General features: G+C 48.6%; 1 protein-coding gene and 1 non-coding gene across 5 annotated transcripts in view; one reads left to right on the top strand and one right to left on the bottom strand.

The window, feature by feature from the left end:
* The window catches only part of GLIS1 (GLIS family zinc finger 1), a 211,473-nt gene that overhangs the window by 120,399 nt on the left and 71,943 nt on the right, over window positions 1-19,131 (bottom strand). The gene's annotated exons all lie outside the window — the stretch shown is intronic.
* Window positions 6,512-6,587, top strand: TRNAS-ACU (transfer RNA serine (anticodon ACU)). The gene is given in 2 exon segments: window positions 6,512-6,548; window positions 6,552-6,587. It is a non-coding gene; the product is annotated as a tRNA-Ser (tRNA).

Raw genomic sequence — 19,131 nt, 5'->3', positions numbered from 1 at the left:
CCTTGGGCACCTCACCTGAAAAAATACGAGTGACAAACTCTGCCCTAAGGGGTTGTCACACAGATCAAATGAGCTGAGGGTATGAAGGCACTTCATGAATTATGGAGCTTTAAACAGATAAGGACAGTGGGAGGGGCAGTGATGACGAGGGGGCAATGGGGACAGGCAACCTCAGTGGTGGAGTGAGGGTGATGTTCCTAACATGTCCTCCTGACACATGTCCACCTCTCCTCCAGCCTCTTGGGAAAGAACAGTCAGCCTGCCTATCTGTGCTGGAAGGAAAGGGGGAGGTTAATAAGTACTGAGCACTTGCTCTGTGCTGGGAACTGTCACAGACAGCACCTCAGTCTCACGCTTAGGGCAATCCCATCCCAGAGCCTGTCCTTTCTGTGCCTCCCACCCTAGGCTGAGTCTAAAGCTCTCCTTGACCAAGTGTCCACCCTACCCTCAGGTGCTGCCAGGCATATAGCCTCACCCAGGCCTGCTCCTGCTGACCTCAGGGGCCCAGCGGACCCAGAGCCCCTCGGGCCAGGCCATACCCACCCTGATGACTCCCCAGGCAGTGTGCCGCCCTGCTTCTGTTCCCCATTACGAGCAAGGATCAGTGTCTATCAAATAAATCAGGCTTATGAAATCTGATGAACAAAGATTCTAACGGTGGGATGCTGTAATTATAAACATCAGCAGCTAAGCAATCTGCGATTAGGGGAGCCACCTGGCTTTGATAGGGGGGACGAGTGGCAGAGCAGCTCAGTTTAGATTGTTCCAGACACTGCAGACAGGAGGAGCCGGGGTCCTCTGCTCCAACCTGCCAGCACACTGCTGGGGAGCTTCAGGTTGCTTCATGGCACATGAGGCCGTCTACCACCAGACCCGGCCAACTTCTCCAAACCCTGCCTTTGCAGTACTCCACTGGAACTGGGACTTCTCACCGCTATCCACATACACCACACCTTTTCACATTTCCAGCCCTTTGCAAAGATTATCTATGTGCCAATGAAGTCCCATCCATCCTGTAACACCCAGCTTAAATGCCACCTCCTCCAGGAAGCCTTCTGAGCATCCCACTCAGTAAAGCATTCCCTCCCCTTGCTATAAAACTTGTCTCTCCAGCCTCACATGAGCTAAGCTCCATCTTTTCTCTTATCTTTGCGCATGCCATTCCCTCTGCCTTCCCTCTGCAGCTATAACTCCAACTCACCTTTCTTGTCTCAGATTAGACATCATCTCTTCTGGGAAGCCCTCCGCGATCTGCTGCCAGGCTGCCTTGGGTGCTGCCTGGCCCCCCAGCTCCCTATACTTGCTCCTCAACCCATGCTGTAATAGTCAGTTTGCATGTTTGTGGCCTGTCCTGACCTAGAAGCTCTCTGTCCCTAGTGTCCAGCAAAGACCTGGAGCCCAGTAGGTGCTCAGAGAATGTATGCTGAAGAACTGTGTTCACTTGCTATCCCACAGCCAAGGGGCAGGACACACTGAGACCCACAGACTGTGGTCTGAGTCCCCTGAATCCTGTCGTCTCAGACTGACAAGACCCAGCTCCTAGTGACTGAACAAATGAAACCACCAAGGGCTGCCAGGACCCAAGAGCAGAGAGCTTCATATGGAAGGAATCAAGAGGACTGAGGAATAAAGTATCAGTTGGAAAAGACACTTTATTATCCAGATCATAAACCTGATTTACACTCAGGTTTCTTCTTTTCAGAAGCTCTGTAAAGTTTTACCTTTGCCCCAGCAAGCCTTGAGAACAAACCTTCAGAGCAACAGGAAACTGCCCATTATGACTGGGGAGGAGAAGGGGGCTCCCAGAGGCTCCTGCCCTCCCCATAACCCTGTAGGTCAAGTCACTTGAACCAAGGGCAATGGATGGGGCCCAGCTGGGGGCCCAGAAACCTGGGTTCTAGTACAGACTTTGCCATGCACAGGGGTGTGGCTTTACAAGCCACACCCTGGTCTGGGCCTCAGTCTCCCCATCTGTACAATGGCGACAGGGACGGAGGAGGTTAGCCAGATCTACCACTGACCTTCAAGGGCGCGGCATAACACGGCAGCTGTGGGTTCGATTCTTACCAGCCTTGTGGCTTGGACACTTCGCACATTTCTAACATGAAGGGACTGTGTCAAGACGGCACCTACCAAAGGCTGCCACGAGCACTATGGGGTAATGTTGGAGAAGGGTGTAGACCAGCGTGAGCCCCTTCTTTCTGCTCCCGGGGGTCTTCTCCCACCACCCTCAGCTGGCAGATGCTGACAAGTGGAAACGAGGCCCTTCCAAAGCCGCTGTCCAAATTCATCCCTCCAGCAAGCCAGGAGGGACATGGTGCTACCTCCACATTAGAGAGGAAGGAAATGACGCCTGAGAGGGGCCTTAACCTGCCTGTAATTCCATGAGCTGGGGCCCAGCCCTGGACCCCCAGTGTCAAGCCCAGTGTTCTTTCCCTGATAGAGAATGCTCTAGGCCAACTTGTTTTGCAAAGGGGCAAAGTGGAGGAGGGGGCAAGGATTCATCTTAGGGTCAACTCAATATATTGGAAGATGTGCCTAGAAGACACCATTTATTCAGCTGACTTGTCTCTGTTTCTGTCCCACCCCAGCCCAATCACTAGCTCCCACTGCAGTCAGGCTGCCTGGACACCCTTCCCTGCAGAGCGCTGGGCCGCCCCCCTCACTCTACTGAGGCCTACGCTCAGAGGCCACCGCCCCAGAGTCTGGCCCTGTGCACCTGAAACAGCACCCCTACCCTCTCAGTCCCCAGCCTCTCACCCTGCCTTTTTTATAAATCACCATATGTCACCCTCAGGCACAATATCCTTTTTCTTTTCTTCAACAAATATTTACTGAGTACCCATGATGTACCAAAAGCTGCTGTGTATGTTTGGGAAATGATGGTGAACCAAACAAACAGCCCTACCCTCCGGGAGCTTACATACCAGAAGGCACATTATAAATAATAAACAAGATAAACACACTAAAGGTATATAGGCTGTTAGAATGTGAAGTTATTTGGAAAAAAAAAAATTGAGCAAAGTAGTAAGATCAGGCATGACTGTGTGGGATGAGAGGGCATTTTAAACAGGGTGTTGAGGTGGACACAATGGAGAAAGGGAGGAGTTGACCCAGCAGTTACCTGGCAGAAGGGCGTGCCACGCCAAGGGAACAGACAGTGCAGAGGCCCTGAGGAGGGAGTGTGGTTGGCTGGAGTGAAGATGTAAGGAGAGAAGTAAACGATGTTGTGGTCAGAGGGGTCCCGGGCCCAGGGTCACACTGCAGGCCACCGTGAGGACTCAGGCTCCTGCTCTGAGTGAAATGGGGAGTCACTTCATAACAGCATGTGTCAATAGCAGAGAAGAGACAGAGCTGACTCAGACAGGATCACTCAGGCTGCTGTGTTGAGGGCAGACTGTCTCGCTTGTTTGTCAGTTTATTGTTTGTCTCCTCCACAAAAATATGAGATCCGTGAGGGCAGCACCTGACCTTAATTGGTCACCATCATCTCCTCAGTGCCCAGGCAAGGCTTGGAGCATACAGCGGCTCAGTAAATGTCTGTGAAATGACTGACTGACCAGACAAACAAACAAGCACTCCAGCCACACCTGCCTCCGGCTACTCCTCACATGTGCCAAATGCACTCTGGCCTCAAGGCCTTTGCACTCACTGTGCACTCTCCCTGGAACACTCTTCCCCAGATAGCTTTATGGTTTATTCCCACAATTTGGATCTTTACTCAAATGTCACATGAACACTGAGGCCTTTCCTGGACATGCTATCTAAGAGGGGTGTGCCAAGTACCCCTCTCCAACACCTCTCTCTTCCCTGTTCATTTTTTCTCTGTTGCACTTGTTACCAAATGACATACTGCGTAGTTTCCTTTATTACTGTCTATCTCCATCCATTGGAAAATGGGCTGCTGGGAGACAGAGACTTTTTTTCTATTTTACTCACTGATTGATGCCCAGTGTCTAGGACAGTTGCTAACACATAGCAGGAGCCCAAGAAATGCTTGCTGAATGAGTGAGTGATTCCTCTTGCCTGCTCCCTTGTCCACCCTCAGTGAGCAGAGTGCCCAGCCAGGGCAACAGGAGATGGTGAGGACCCCTCTGTCCAACAGCAAGACCCCCCATTAACCAATGGCCCGGAGGCAGAGGCCAGAGCAGAAGGGCTGTACCATTCCGTGGCAAGTTGTTTCATAAAGTTATCTCATGGTAACCACACAAGCTAAGTGTCCTCATTTCTGCTTTACTCAAGAGGAAAAACTGAAGCTCAGAGTAGCTAAGCAACTTTCCCAGAATCATAGAATTTAGGAGATGGCAGAGCTGGGATTAGAACCCAAGTCTATTTGAGCCTTCCAGTTCCTATTCAATCCAAGTTTTAATTACCTGCCAGGTCTTGCCTGACCCGGTGCTTGGTCCTGAGGAATGCAGCAGTGAACAAGCAGGCTGAGGGAGAGGTAAAGAGTATTTCATGCAGGGAACAGCAAGTGTAAAGGCCCAGAGGTGAGTGCTTCACTCTGGATGGACACCTATTAAGAGAAGGCTGAAACAGGAGGTAGGAGTTAGATGACCCAAGGCCTTCTTCATGAGTTAGGAAGCTGGGACCACAAGGAAACTCAAGTCAAGACTGGAAAACAATCCAAATACTGGAAACAACCTGAATACGGACCAACTGGAGTGGTTAATAACCGTGGTATATTCATTCAATGGAACATTACACAGCAGTGAAAATGAATTGACTAGAGGCACCTGCAATGACATGATGCTGATTTAAAAAGTGACTCTCAGAATATAGAATAAAGTTTGAATTCAACTAAAACTAAATAATATATTATTTAGGCACACATATGTATGTGATAAGAACTTTTTTTGGATAAAACTCTGTTAAAGAAGAAGAATAAACAAAATTGCTTCAGGCAGGGATGAAGGAAATAAAATATGTAAGAATTAAAATAAAGAAATAAAAGTGCTATTCACAGAGGACAAAAAGAATCTAGAAACAAATGATCAACATTCATAAGTGAACTTGACAAGATCAGTACACACAGGGTGAATACTCAAAAATCAATTGTGTGTCTATCTGCAATAAGCAGGAAAGGAAATTTTTTAGATAGTATTTACAATAACATCAAAAACATCAAACAGCTATGGAAAAAAACTAACATAATATGTGCAAGACCTCCACACAGAAAACTACAAAACATCATTGAGAGAAATTAAGGCTTAAGAGGAAATATCACACTCATGCATCAAAAGATCCCAAACATAAATTTGGAAATTCTAAATTTATCTTCCCCAATTTATCTAGAGAGTCAATGCAATCTAAATCAAACTCCCAGCAGGTTCTTTTTGTGTGTGGAAATCACCAAGCTGATTTTAAAATTTATTTTAAAGTCCAGTCAAGAACAGCCAGGGTAATCTTGAAGAACAAAGTGGAGGACCTTCCACGACTAGATATCAAGCTTCACTGTAAAACTGTAGCAATTGAGACTGTGATTGGCACAAAGATTAACAAACAGACCAATGGAAAAGAGACAATGCAGAAACAGACCCACTTGCAGAACTGATGTGCAGCAAAGGAGAGTGGAGAAAGGACAGGGCATTTGATAAAAGCTGCTGACTCAATCGGATTTCTATACTTAAAAAATGTAACTTGACCGCTACCACACGCTATACACAAAAATAAAATCCAGATGGATTATAGCTCTAAAGACAAGGTGTAAAGCAGCTAATCTTCAAGAAGAAAATATAGGAGGTTATTTTCACAATTTGAGGTAGGCAAAGATTTCTTAACTAGGACTTAATAAGCACTAACCATAATAATAATGATTGAAATGAATAAGAATATGAAGATATGTGCAGCCCAATGTTCATAGCAGCACTACATACAATAGCCAAGACATGGAAACAACCTAAATGTCCACTGACAGATGACTGGATAAAGAAGATGTGGTATATTTATACGATGGAATACTACTCATCCATAAAAAAGAATAAAATAATGCCATTTGCAGCAACATGGATGGACTTAGAGATCATCATTCCAAGTGAAGTAAGCCAGAAAGAGAAAGAAAAATACCATATGATATCACTCATATGTGGAATCTAAAAAAAAAAGAAAAGAAAAAAAGTACCCTATGAACTCATCTACAAAATAGAAACAGACTCGCAGACATAGTAAACAATCTTATGGTTACCAGGGAAAGGGGGTGGGAAGGGATAAATTTGGGAGTTTGAGATTTACAATGTTGGCCACTATATATAAAAATAGATTTTTAAAAAAGTTTCTTCTGTATAGCACAGGGAACTACATTCAATATCTTGTAATAACCTTTAAGGAAAAAGAATATGAAAACAAATATTATGTGTATGCATAACTGGGACATTGTGATGCACACCAGAAACTGACACATTGTAACTGACTATATTTCAATTTTTAAAAATCCTTAAAAAAAAAAAAACCCATTGCTAAATTAGACTGTTTTAAAATGAAGAGCCTCTATTCATTGAAAGGCACCATGAGGGGAGGGTATAGCTCAGTGGTAGAGCACGTGCCTACTAGCAAGCACAAGGTCCTGGGTTCAATCTCCAGTATCTCTGTTAAAAATAAGTACGTAAATAAAAATCCAATTACCTCCCCCACCAAAATAAAAAAATAATCATAAACAAGTAAATCTTAAAAAAAGAAACTCTTACAATAAACAAACAAAAAAAAAGAAAGAAAGGTACCACGAAGAGACAAAAAGGACAAGCAGATTGGGAAAAACATTTGTAGCCCACCTGACTAATAGAGGGCTTAGATCCAGAATAAAGATCTTCTACACATAAAACAGCAAATAATCTTCCCCTCAAAATGTTTTAAGGACAGCAGGAAGGTATAGCTGAGGGGCAGAGCACACGGTTAGCATGCATGAGGTCCTGGGTTCAATCCCCAGTACCTCCGTTAAAAAATTAAAAATAAAAAAAGAGTAAACCTAATTACCTTCCCCCTAAAAAAAGCTTAAAATAATAATAGTTATACTAAATTTAAAAAGCAAAATAAATTTTAAGGACATGAATAGGCTTCACAAAAGAGAATAGTCAATGGTCAAAAAAACATATGAAGTACCAGGACTATGACACTTCTTAAAAGATAAAAAACACAAATGTTTTAGATTATCTTAGAGATGATCATACTAAGTGAAGTAAGTCAGACAGAGAAGGACAAATAGTATATGATATCACATGGACGGAATCTAAAAAAAAGGAAAGAAATGAACTTATTTACAAAACAGGAACAGACTCACAGACACAGAAAACAAACTTACGGTTACCAAAGGGTAAAGGATGGGTTGGGATAAATTAGGAGTTTGGGATTAACGAATACACACTACTATATATAAAATAGATAAACAGCAAAGTCCTACTGTAGAGCACAGGGAATCATATTTAATATCTTGTAGTAACCTACAATGAAAAATAATCTAAAAAATAATACACACACACACACACATATATATATATATAACTGAAACACTTTGCTGTACACCAGAAACTAACACAACATGGTAAATCAAAGATACTTCAATTAAAAAAATGAATAAATAAATTTAAAAAAACATATGAAATAGTGCTTAATATAATTTGTCATAAGGAAAATGCAAATCAAAGCCACAGTAAGATACCACCACACCCATCAGAATGGCTAAAATTGAAAAGACAGGCAACACTAAGTGTTAGCCAGGGTGATAAGCACTGGGAACTCTCTTTGCTGGCGGTAGAGTTAAAATGGTGCGGTCACTTTGGAAAACCCTACAGCATCACGTACTAAGAGTGAACACAACTGAACCCTACAGCTCAGCAATTCCATTCCAGGAACACACACAACAGAAGAGCAAATGCAGATGCATCATAACACAGGTACACCTGTATCCATAGTAATGTTAGTCACAAACCAGAAACAATCCAAATTTTCACCGGCACTGGAAGAGATCAATAACCTCTAATACTGCACATCAGTGAAAATCAATAAACCAGAGCTACACAACAACATGAGCAGATTTCAGAAATGTGTTGTTGGGACAAAGAAGCCAGACACAGGAGCCTATGTATGCTATGACCCCAGCTACATAAAGTTCCCAACCAAGCAAAAAAAAACCAGGCTGCAGTGCTGGGAGGCAGCCTGTGGTCACCCGGGGCAGGAGGTGCTGGGAGGAGGTGTGAGTGGGCTCTCCGGGGTGACAGTGATATTCTATTTCCTGATCTATGTAATTACTGATCTCCCAGTTATGTCCTTATTGTGACTGATAGTCATCAAACTGTACACATGATTTGTGCACTTTTCTATAGAGAAGATTTACTTCAATATAAACAAAATTAAAATAGAACTGCAGGAACAAAATTCAGTAAAGTGATGACCTCCAGTCTGAAGGGAAACCAGAAAGGGGAGAGCACAGAAGTAAAGGTATTTTCTTATTAGTGGTCAAATGAGGGGGGAGGGTAGAGGAGGAGGAGAGGGAGGGGGAGGGAGAGAAGTGGCCACATGAATGCACCGAAGATGACAGTGACACAAACTAACTATGGCACTTAATCCAATTCTATGCATTTAAGATTAAAAACATATAAATACATAAAAGGACCACACTCCAGGAAGAGATTACTGGAATCAGAACACACCACCTATTTCATGGGATCATGAGACAAATAAGTGGTGTCATGCTCTGTTAAAGCTAGGATAAAACGAATATTTTTTTGATTTGTATTCAGCATCTAGAACAAGGCAGATGTCCAATAAACAATGACTGAATGAACAGACAGATGTTCTCTTAAAATAATTAAGTCCTGGGGATGTAATGTACAGCATGGTGACTACAGTTGATACTGTATTATATATTTGAAAGTTGCTAAGAGAGTAGATCTTAAAAGTTCTTACCACAAGAAAAAGAATCTGTAACTATGGGAGGTGATGACGTTAACTAAACTTATTGTGGTGATCATTTTGCAATATATACCTGTATCAAATCATCATGTTGTACACCTTAAACTTACACAATGTTATATGGCAGCTGTATCTCAGTAAAACTGGAAAAAAGAGATGGATGAACAAACAAATAGGTAAAGCAGGACCTGACCCTCAACGTTTGTCTCCCCTGGTCCATCCACCAGCATCCTCTCCCCATGCTTATGGTTTTTTTTGGCTGGCACTGGCTTAAAGAGTGCGGCCTCCACTCAAACCCCCTGGCCACCCTTTCCCCAGCATCGCACACTGGCCCAGCAAGCCCTGCATGTTGGGCCAAATAAGGTAACAATTTCCTTTCAGCCCTATGGCGTTTCTCAAATGTTAGTCCATTTTTTCACAGCGTGAAAGACCCAGAGTCTTTTTTAACAGTCCAGTCCTGGGATGGATCTGTCACCACGACAGTAAAAAATAAAAATTAAAAAAAAGAAAAAAGTTTAAGTGCATCGTGTGCTTATAATAAATAGTTTGCACAAAATTATTCATTCCACATATGGGCAGAGCGAGGCCTTTAATGTGCATATTGTTTGTGGAGAGCCCATAACCCAGGCTGTTACTGGGCAGAATGTGGAAGTCGTTTTCTACTATTAAACAAGGGAAACAAGGTTCTCATTTTAAAATTAATTCAATGAAAACTATTAAGCAGTTGGCCGTGAATGCCTCAGTATTTTTTCCAAACTGATACTAATAAGGGCTCCTGCTCCTAGCCCTGCCTAAACAAAAACACAAAATTAACCACATAATTTCCAAGAACACTTTCCCAGTGGTGTTGTTGCTATTCTGAAACACATAACCCAGAGTAGGCAGATCCACCCAGAACCAAGACCCATGTCCCCGTGACGCTGTCTTCGGGTGGTCTGGGTGGGGCAGCGGCCTCGTGGGTGCCACGGGGCTGGTGGACAGAGTGCTGGTCTCTCTTTGTTCAACCCTCTGTGACTGCGTGGGGCACACGAGGTCCCGGGCTATCCCGGAGTACTAAGGGGTGGATGAGACAAACACAAGTCCCCAAGGCCTCTCCAGGGACACGCGGTCAGCAAGTGTTGACGGTGCACCCACTGCAGGACAGCTGGTGACTGGGGAAGACTGCAGGACCGGAAGTCAGACAGACACAGATTAAATCTCAACTGTGCCACACCCTAGCTCCATGGTCTCAGTGTCTTCACCTGTAAAACCGGGCTGTTTTATGAACCTGACAGGTCCTTGTCCTTGTTCAAAAAGAATCCAGCACACACTTGGAATGCCACTGGGGGTCTTCTGATGTGGGGCCATCTCACGCCTTCTGAGCCAACCCTGTGCAGAGGATGCAAAGACTAGAATTGGTCGCTGCTCCCGGTGGAGAGCCAGGTCATTGAAGCAGGAGGCGTGGCGTGCTGTGGGAGCTCAGGGGCAGGGAGGCTGGGATCGGAGGCCCAGGAGTGAGTCCCACATGTGCCATTCCTGAGGGGCTGTCCTCAGCTGCTGGCCACTCGGACCAGTGCTGGCCAGGAAAGGGGGTGGCAGGATGACAAGCCAGGATGACACTACCAAGGACCCTCTGGGAGCCCAAAACCCACCTGGGGTGGGTGGTTTACATGTGCATGTCCCCCAGGCCCTGTGACCATCAGCCACCAGACAGCAAGGACAGTGTCTGACTCATCTCTGAGTCCTCAGTGCCAGGCTGGGAACAGACCAAAACTCACTGAAGGTTTTCAATGAGCCCCTCAAAGACATCTTCCACAGGCGTCCTGCGGTTCAGGAGGGAGGGCATCCTGGGTGGAAGCACTGATTCTTGTGAAATACACACCTCCCATGTTGCCTCTCTTAAAACTGAGGTGTTGCAGAGGGGCCCAGATTCTGGGACGAGTCCGAGGAGACATGAGGACCAGCTAAGGTCTCCAAAAAGAAGGAGGGGGCATCATCGAGCCCACATCCTCCACATCCTCCACCTCCACATCCTCACTTGTAAGTGAGGCAGCAATCCTATCTCCCAGGGCTGCCAAGAGGATCAGTGACCTAACAGAAGGGAACGAGGAGTGCTGGACACACGCGGGGCTCACTGCCTCTCTTTTCAGCTGTCTGTCTCCATCTCCCAAGAGATTCTGACTGTGCACCTACTGTGGGCAAGGCTCTGTGGCCAGGTGGATGAGTCCAGGCTGGAGGTCAGCCTGGAGGTGAGCATGGGTTCTGAACATCGCCAAGGCTAGAAGAGGGGAGAGGAAGAAAAGGCGGCTGTGGACACGGTCCTGCCTCGAATGGGAGCTTAGTAAACATTGGACTGATGGACAGATGGAAGGATGGACATATGGCTGAGGACAAAGAAATGAACGAAGGAATGAGCAGGACTCAAACCTCTAGTTTTTGGTCCCTCCTACTCCCATGGAGGCAGTTTGCTGTGCCCTGTCCCCCAAAACCCACACCGAGACCCACATTCTTCCGGTCACCCCATGGAAAGGCCTGTAGACGGCGTGCATCATGGCCTGAAGACCCTGCCCACGTGTCTGCCTCCCACTGTGTCCCTATTTGTCTCTCTCTGGACATCTCTCTGTTCTTTCTGTCTCTGGCTTTTTCTGTCCCATTCTGCTTTTCTCAGTAAGTGGGTACCTTTCTCCATTTTTTTCGGTGTCTGCCTCTCTTTTTGGCTTCTCTCTCTCTCTCTTCTCTTCTCTTTTCTTCTCACCTTCCCTCTGCCCCACTGCCCATCTGTCTTCCCAATTCCCCTGTGAAACCCCAGCTTCCAGCCGGCACAGGTGTGTCTGCAGATGTTTTATCCAGGGAGACACTGCTTGTAAGCAGTCAGAGAGGATAAGGGTGAGGCAGACATCCCTGTTGAAAGGGGGCATGACTTGAAGCCCTGGGTCACAAGCAGGGGGACACCGGCGTCCCTGCCATGCCCCACCCTATCAGTGCATCCCACCACCTCCCACCCCTGGCTCTCCCTTGGCCCAGCCCTCCTGGCTACCAGCAGCAGGCGAGGAGGACAGAGAATACCTAAAGCAAAGGTCCCCACCTGGATCAAGTCCTAATGAGACCATTGGGCTTAGTTTTCACTAAGGGGCTCCCAGCCAAAGTACTGCCACCCTGACCAGAAGCAGGGGGATCTTTCTGTGAAGGACATCACCAAATCCCACCTGGCTTGCGGCTGAGACCAAGAGATGCAGGAGCCCTCAGCACAACAGTCAAGACAACGCTGGTCACCTGCACACATGGGCCAGAACTTCACAATTTCCAAGGTTCTGACACCTATCCATCCACTCGACAAGATACTTACTAAGGACTGCTCTGTGCCAGGCACAGTTCTGGGTCCTGAACCTAGACAGAATGGGAGCAAGGTGGACAAAAGCCTCTGCCCACGTAGAACAGACATTCTAGTGGAGGATACGGACCACAAGCAACACAGGTAATCAGAGCACAGAGGAGGGTGATGCTGGAGGTGCCATCACTGTGAGAGGAGCCTTTTTGGGGGGCTAGAGTATCCCCAGCTTGGTTTTGATCACAATAAATCTGGGGAGCTGCCTGGCAACCATGTAGAGATGCAGGAAAGGCGGCTAGAGGTAGACGTCTGAGCTCCAGGGGAAGGGCTGGGCTGGGCATACGCATTCGGGAGTCATCAACACATGGATGTTCTTCAAAGCCACAGCCTGGATGAGATCACGGAGAAAGAGAAAAAGGTCAGAGAGATAAGTTGGACCCAGGGAAGGGGCCAGAAGAAGCAGAGGGGTGGGAGATCAGGAGAGGAGGGCAGTGGGCACTAGTACATGCTGCTGATGGCAGAGGGACTGAGAGATGACGGTGGCCTGGGCAACACTGAGGCCGCTGGGACCTCTATGGGAGCAGCTTCAGCTCACTTGTGGACATGACAGCCGAGCTCAGGCCCAGGGAGAACAGAAGAGAAACAGGTCAAAAAGCACAGCTGACTCTTGTAAGGAACTTTGCTCTAAAGGAAAGAATCACGGTGGTATCTGAAGAGGGAAGTGGGTCGAGAGGCTTGTTTTGCTCTGTAAGACGGCAGAAATAACAGCTTGCTTATGTGGGGGTGGGAATGACTCAGCAGAAAGGAAGAGCTGACGCTGCAGGAGCAGGGGGACTGCTGGGGCCGCGTCCTTGAGCAGGTGAGGGGCACCTAGCGTGTGGTCCCTTTGACACCCACACTCCCTGCAGGCTGGCGGGCAGGGGGCCTGTCCTCATTTTTCAGATGAGGACACTGAGGCTGAAAACAGCTAACCTGCACTTCCCCAACAGTCACCCTGGAATTTCCTTCCTTCCTCACCTGCCCCCTGCCTAAAAACCTCCTCTACCCGCCACCCTGGCCCAGGTGGGGCAGGAATCTGCATTTTGGCCTCCTCGTTGGAAGTTTCTCCTGCACACTAAAGTATGACAATCAGTGCTCTAGGCCAGTAGTTGTCAAACTTTTTTTTTAAATCATGTATCCCTATCAGGATAAAATGTATTCATTCATTTCTAAATCATAGACAAAAACTACTATTCACATACATATTATCAAAAGCACCCTACCGTGTGCTAGGTATGCAGCCTTGGGTAAGTTACCCAAGTAACCTCTCTGCACCTCAGCTTCCTATCCATAAAATGGGAGATAATGAGCCCCACCTCATATGGTGGCTGTGAAGACCACATGAGTTAAAAACACATGCAGTGCTCAGAGCAGTGCCTGACACACAGGATCATCATCATTTCACCAAAAATGTCATAAATATAAATCACATTCTAATATTTCTCCCCTACCCCATAGATGGTGCCCCACCTTAGCGGTCACTGGTCCACACCGTCAGGTCCCCAAGGACAAGGATCATGTGTTTAGTCATCCCTTTATTTCCAATGCCTTGCAGAGGGCCCGGCACACACCAAATGGCAATAAACTGTTGCTGGAATAAAGACCCACCATTGTTGAGGCCTGACCGTGAGCCATACGTCACTTAATCCCTGCAACAACCACTGAGGTGGAGATCAATATTCCATTTACAATGGGAGAGACTGAGGCTCCGAAGGGTAAAGTGATTGGTCTAAGGTCACACAGAAAGTTACAGCAGAGCAGGGCCCACAATGGGACGCCTGGATGCCTAGTGCCCTGGCTTGTAGTGCCCTGTCCCCATCAAAAGGAGTGCAGCCAGAAAACACCACAAGGTCTAGCTGCTGGGGGGGCCAAGGTTGGCTCTCAGCTTGAATGTCCCTATCCCCAGCAGAAGAGGAAGGATTCACTGGGCAAATGCACACACCCCTCACAATGAGCAGAAGCACCGAGGACTACGGAGCCTGGGTGTAGGCAGCAAAGGCCGGAGCAGGCAGAGACCCTAACCTGGCAGCCCCACCCCCCAGAGCTGAGCCTGGCCTGAGCCAGAGACGCATCGCTGCCATTTGGGAATCCGCACCTTCCCTTCACCTCACATCTCCCTCCCGGCCAAGCTGTGGATCAGCCGGTGAGGCTGCATTAACAGATTTCTGAAATGTCACCAAGAACAAAGCTCCCCTTTCTGCCAGCCCCTAGTATTTACAAGCAAGCACAAATCTGTGAGAAAATTCAATTGAACGCAGATGGCAGGAAATTCCTCTAAAATGACAGTGGCCAAATTCAAACCACAAGACATGAAAATAACCCAACATACTAGACATGAAGAACATATCTTATAGACTTCTCCTCGTGCGATTTGCAATCTGTGATTGATTACCAAGACGACAGACTGCAGATTTATTGGACTTCTGTAGAACACGGATTCCATTTGCAACAATTAAACCTTCCGTGGTTGAGAACGGGGTCGGAGGGGGCTGGAGGGAGATGGTGAAGTTAAGGAATGTGGTGTGAGGCTGATAAAGGCTGGTGTTAGCACCCGTCAGGCTGGGCTTCGGGTACCGGCTGTCTGGGCGTGCTGGTGCATCCGAAACCCAGGCACGGGTCATTGCGTTGGAGGTCCAGCTTGTGGCAATGGGTTGGGGACAGAGGTGTGTTGACAGGCTTCCAAAGGGACGAGTATTTGCAAATCTGCTGACCCTCTGGGTACACGTGGCCAGACTAGAGGGATCCTTACACTGGCAGTGGTCCTGGAGGTGCTAAGGGGAGAGAGGACAATAGAATCAGTGAGCTGAGAGAGAGTAATACTGTTTCTCCCCATGCCTTGGACAAAACAGGCATCACTAATAGATCACATCATCTCTTTCCTGCTCAGCTCAGAATCCTGCTCAACACAGTTCTCCGGGCAGCACAAGCAAGTGAGCAAAGCTGGAGTAAGTGGAAAGCTGTTGGCCAGCCCTGGGCTCCAGCACTGGGGGGTCTCGGGGCATGTGCTGGGCCTGGAGCACGGGTGGTGTGCTCAGGCACTGAAGCAAACAGGTGTGCTTTAAACTCTTAATAATCTTGATATATGCTAGTAAGCTCCAGGCTCAAGTGTGTACGATGGTTCAGTAGTTGAGGTGTATGTTAATAGGTCAGAGGTTCAAATCTGTGCTACAGATTTAAGTTTCTTTGTCAAGTGGCTGACACCCAGCATCTGTAGGATTCCACCTCCCAGTCCTCAGAGGAGCTCAAATCTCTCTCTCCGAGGGAGACGGGGGAGGGAGGTTGCATGTGGATTAAAGACAGCAAAACTCTCCGACAGTCCTCCCACTGAGGGGTGGGGCTGTGTCCCCTCTCTGAATCTGGGCTGGCTCGTGCTTGCCCTGACAAATGGAGCATGGAAGTGATGCTGGGTCTGTTTGTGGGCCTGACTTTCTAAGGACTGGCGGCTTCCCTCATGATCTCCTGGAGCCCTAAACCGCCATAGAAGAGGTCTGACCTCCCCTGCTGGAGGCACCCCATGGAGACTGCATGGAGAGACACAAGAGCCTAGCTGAGCCCAGCCTCCTAGCCACACTCAGCCATGTGCCAGCATATGATCAGTCTCTTCTGGATGCTCTAATCAGACCAGCTGCCAACTGAATACCACTGAAGTGAGCCCAGTCTGATGTCAGGTGGAGCAGAAGGATCACCTAGAAAAGCCCTGCCCCAAACCCCCACCCCACAAAACTGTGAGGCATAGTGAAATGTCTGGTGATTTAAACCACTAAGTTTTAGGGTAGTTCATGTGAGTCATCCATCTTCACCCGCGTCCTCCCCATCCTCACTGTTCTCTCCCTTTCATCCTTCTCCTCATCACCTCAGCCTGGACAATTACCCTGGCCTGGCCTCCCAGCTTCCCATCTGGTCCCCTACTAGCCAGATCCCTCTGGCTCCAATGACCTGGCTAAGCTGAGGCCCTGATCATGTCCACCCTTTCTGCTGCTGGTGCTCAAAGCCCACACCTGGCCCATCACTCCCCTCCCCACCTCTAGGCTTGCCGTTCCCCAGATGAAGCACACTCTCGAAAGGCCCCGTGCTGTTGCACAAGCTGTTCCCTCTGCCTAATGCCTGCTCCCTGTAGTCTCCGGGCAAACATTCATCCTCCAGTGCCCAGCTCAAATTCAGGGCATTTGTTGGCTCCCTCTAGGATTCTTCAGCCTTCACTATCCTGTAGTGTTATTATCCACTTAACATTCATTATAAAGCTTGAGAACAGGAAGAAGCTCTTGGGTTTTTGTCTGCTCAGGGTTAACATGGCACCTGGCATAGAGTCCAACAGAGTTTTTATTGAATAAGTTAATAAATGCATGATGCAGGAAGTTCAGTACACGTCCCAGTCCCAACCTGTCTACAGGATAGGAAAACATGGCAAGTTGAATTCCAACAAAGGAGTCCAACAAGCAGCACAGCAGAGATAATGGTTTAAGTCAAAGACAGGAGAGGCCACTGGGGCCCAACAGCCAGAGGGGGCTTCCTGGAAGAGAAGGACCATGCGGGTGTCCTTGTTCCTCCTTCCGGAGCTCCCCCAGAGAGTCATCTGGACTGAGGCTGCCCCTGCCATTCCCACTGGCTGCACTCGCCTGACCGCACCATGGGCGCTGCTCACGTGCCCCCCTCACTGCTGCATCCACAGTGCCCAGCCAGGGGAGTTGGGGACAAGCTGACCACTATCGTAACTGGGTTGCCGGTCTCTCCTCCCTTCAGAGACAGGGACCAGCACGGGGCCCCACCCAGAGCAAGCATGAAGAGGCTAGCTGTTGAAAGGAATGAGGGGGAGGTTAGGGAGGCACTGTGGGAGGAGGGAGGACAGAGAAGCCTGGGGACATACCAAGGAGCCACGGGGTGCTGACCTGCAAGCCTGAAGTTTTCCCTCTGTGACCTGGGACAGTGGCAGGTTAGTGCATAGTGCCTGGCACAGAGCAGTGATGCCCGTTAAACAGGGGATCACTGGGGGATGATCCCGGGCCTTGAGGGCCGCTTGGTGCTCTGACCCTGGCAAAGGCCTCTGGAAGAAGAAGACCCAGAAGAGGGAAGGAAACATTTCTAAAGCAGGAGCCAAGTGCCAGGCCCCAGGCTTGGCTGTCACACTCGGACAGGGAGCACTGGAAGAGGGAAACCAGGGCAACGGGCAGCAGAGAAACACTCGGATGGCTTGGTTCCACATGAAGGAGAGCTGTCCAGCACTGGGATGGGCTGACAAGACAGGTAGTGAGCCGCCCATCACAAGATGTTTGGCAACTGGGTATTCTCTTAGGATAGAGAAGGTCAGGGCTGGAGAGTCTTTCAATCTTCCTCATTATGCACATGGAGAAGCTCGGAGGCTTGCTCAAGCTTACACAGTGAGTTAATATCAGAGCTAGACTGGCTCCTTACTCTCAGTCAAGACACCACTCCACACAGACCCTCCTCAGCTAGCGCAGAGCCACTGATGCCTCTGAGGGGGCCTACAGGCAAACTCCTCCCCCAGACACCCCCCAGGCCCCTTCCCACTGATGCCGAATCCTAACCCCAGGGCTCTGCCTGCAGCACCGAGAAGGCTGTGCCAGCCTGGGAAAGCTATTCAGTTACTCTGGGCCTCAGTTTGCTCATCTGCAAAATGGAAATAGTAATAGGTCCCACCACAAAGCGTTTGTATGAGGATTAACAAGAAGAGATAAAAAGCACCCAGTACAGGCCCACTATGTTGCAAAGGTTCAATAAATGTCAATTGTTTACTTTTTTTTAACCATTTGAGGCACTGGAACAGCAAGGACCCAGTCCGCTCCCTTCCTGCTGAGTGGCCTTAGGAAGGCCTCTTTCCCTCTCTGAGTCTCTTTGCCTCGTCGAAAGTCAGCAGCCTGGGTAAGTGATCGCAAAAGTCCTGGCCAGCTCAAAAGTTCTTCACGTCTCTTTTAGGTTTTCCCAGACATTCTCTGAGCTGGGGAGCCATTTCATTAGTGCAGGAGAAGCCTGGCCCCTTCTCCAGACACCCCAGGTGGAGGAACATCCGAAGGGCATTAGGGCCTTCCTTAGGAGGCCAGGGAGCCACTGCCTTGTTCCTATCTTCCAGACCTCCGGCAACTCTCTCTTGGCTCACTTCAAATGCACCTCTGCCCCCGCCCAATGCCTCTGTCACCAGTCATCCCCCCTTCACAGGTCATCCTCCCTTCGCAGGAAGGAAGGGGCTGGTTTCTCATGAATGCGGGAAGAGCTAACATTTATTCAGCACCTACTCTGGGCCATGTTAGGCACCAGGCCTGTCACCTCTGTAATTTCACCTAATTGCCACAGTCACTCCAGGATGGGGATAGCACACTCCATTTGTACCTGAGGAAGTCAGCTCAGAGAGGGGAAGTGACTGGCCCCTGATCACACTGACCCTGGTCACACCAGCAGGAAAGAGACTGGACCTCAAGCACACATTCTGCCTTCAGGTACCTTCCTGGGACCCCAGGCTGAGTAAGGAGAGGGAGAGAGCTTAGACACAGTCTCCGTGAATCTGACCTCTGGCCTGGCATGGGGAAGTGGGGAGGGCTTGTGCTGGCCTGGAGTGGGGCAGGGAGAGGGGCAGCAAGCGTGGCCCTAGGAGCTGCATGCAGATTCGGACCCCTGAGCTGAGCCAGCCTAGACATTCCTCCCTCTCATCTTCTCATCTGGCTGGTTGGGGGAGGTGGGCGCTGTCTGTGATGCTCAGGTTTACAGGAATGTGTGCCCCCAGGGCTCAGTGGAGAGAATCGACTACAAAGAGAGCAGTCCACTGGCAAGCCCAAGCTGGGCAGGGTGGACCACAGCTGGCAGCCACAGCGGGATTCCCTGGGGAGGCGGCCCCTGGGGAGTGGGGGCTGAATGTGCATTGGCAGACCGGT

This window comes from Camelus bactrianus, chromosome 13 (genome assembly GCF_048773025.1).
Source record: "Camelus bactrianus isolate YW-2024 breed Bactrian camel chromosome 13, ASM4877302v1, whole genome shotgun sequence".
NCBI lineage: Eukaryota > Metazoa > Chordata > Mammalia > Artiodactyla > Camelidae > Camelus > Camelus bactrianus.
The sequence above is the reverse complement of the archived record's forward strand: the minus strand, read 5'-3'. Positions and strand labels throughout refer to the sequence as shown.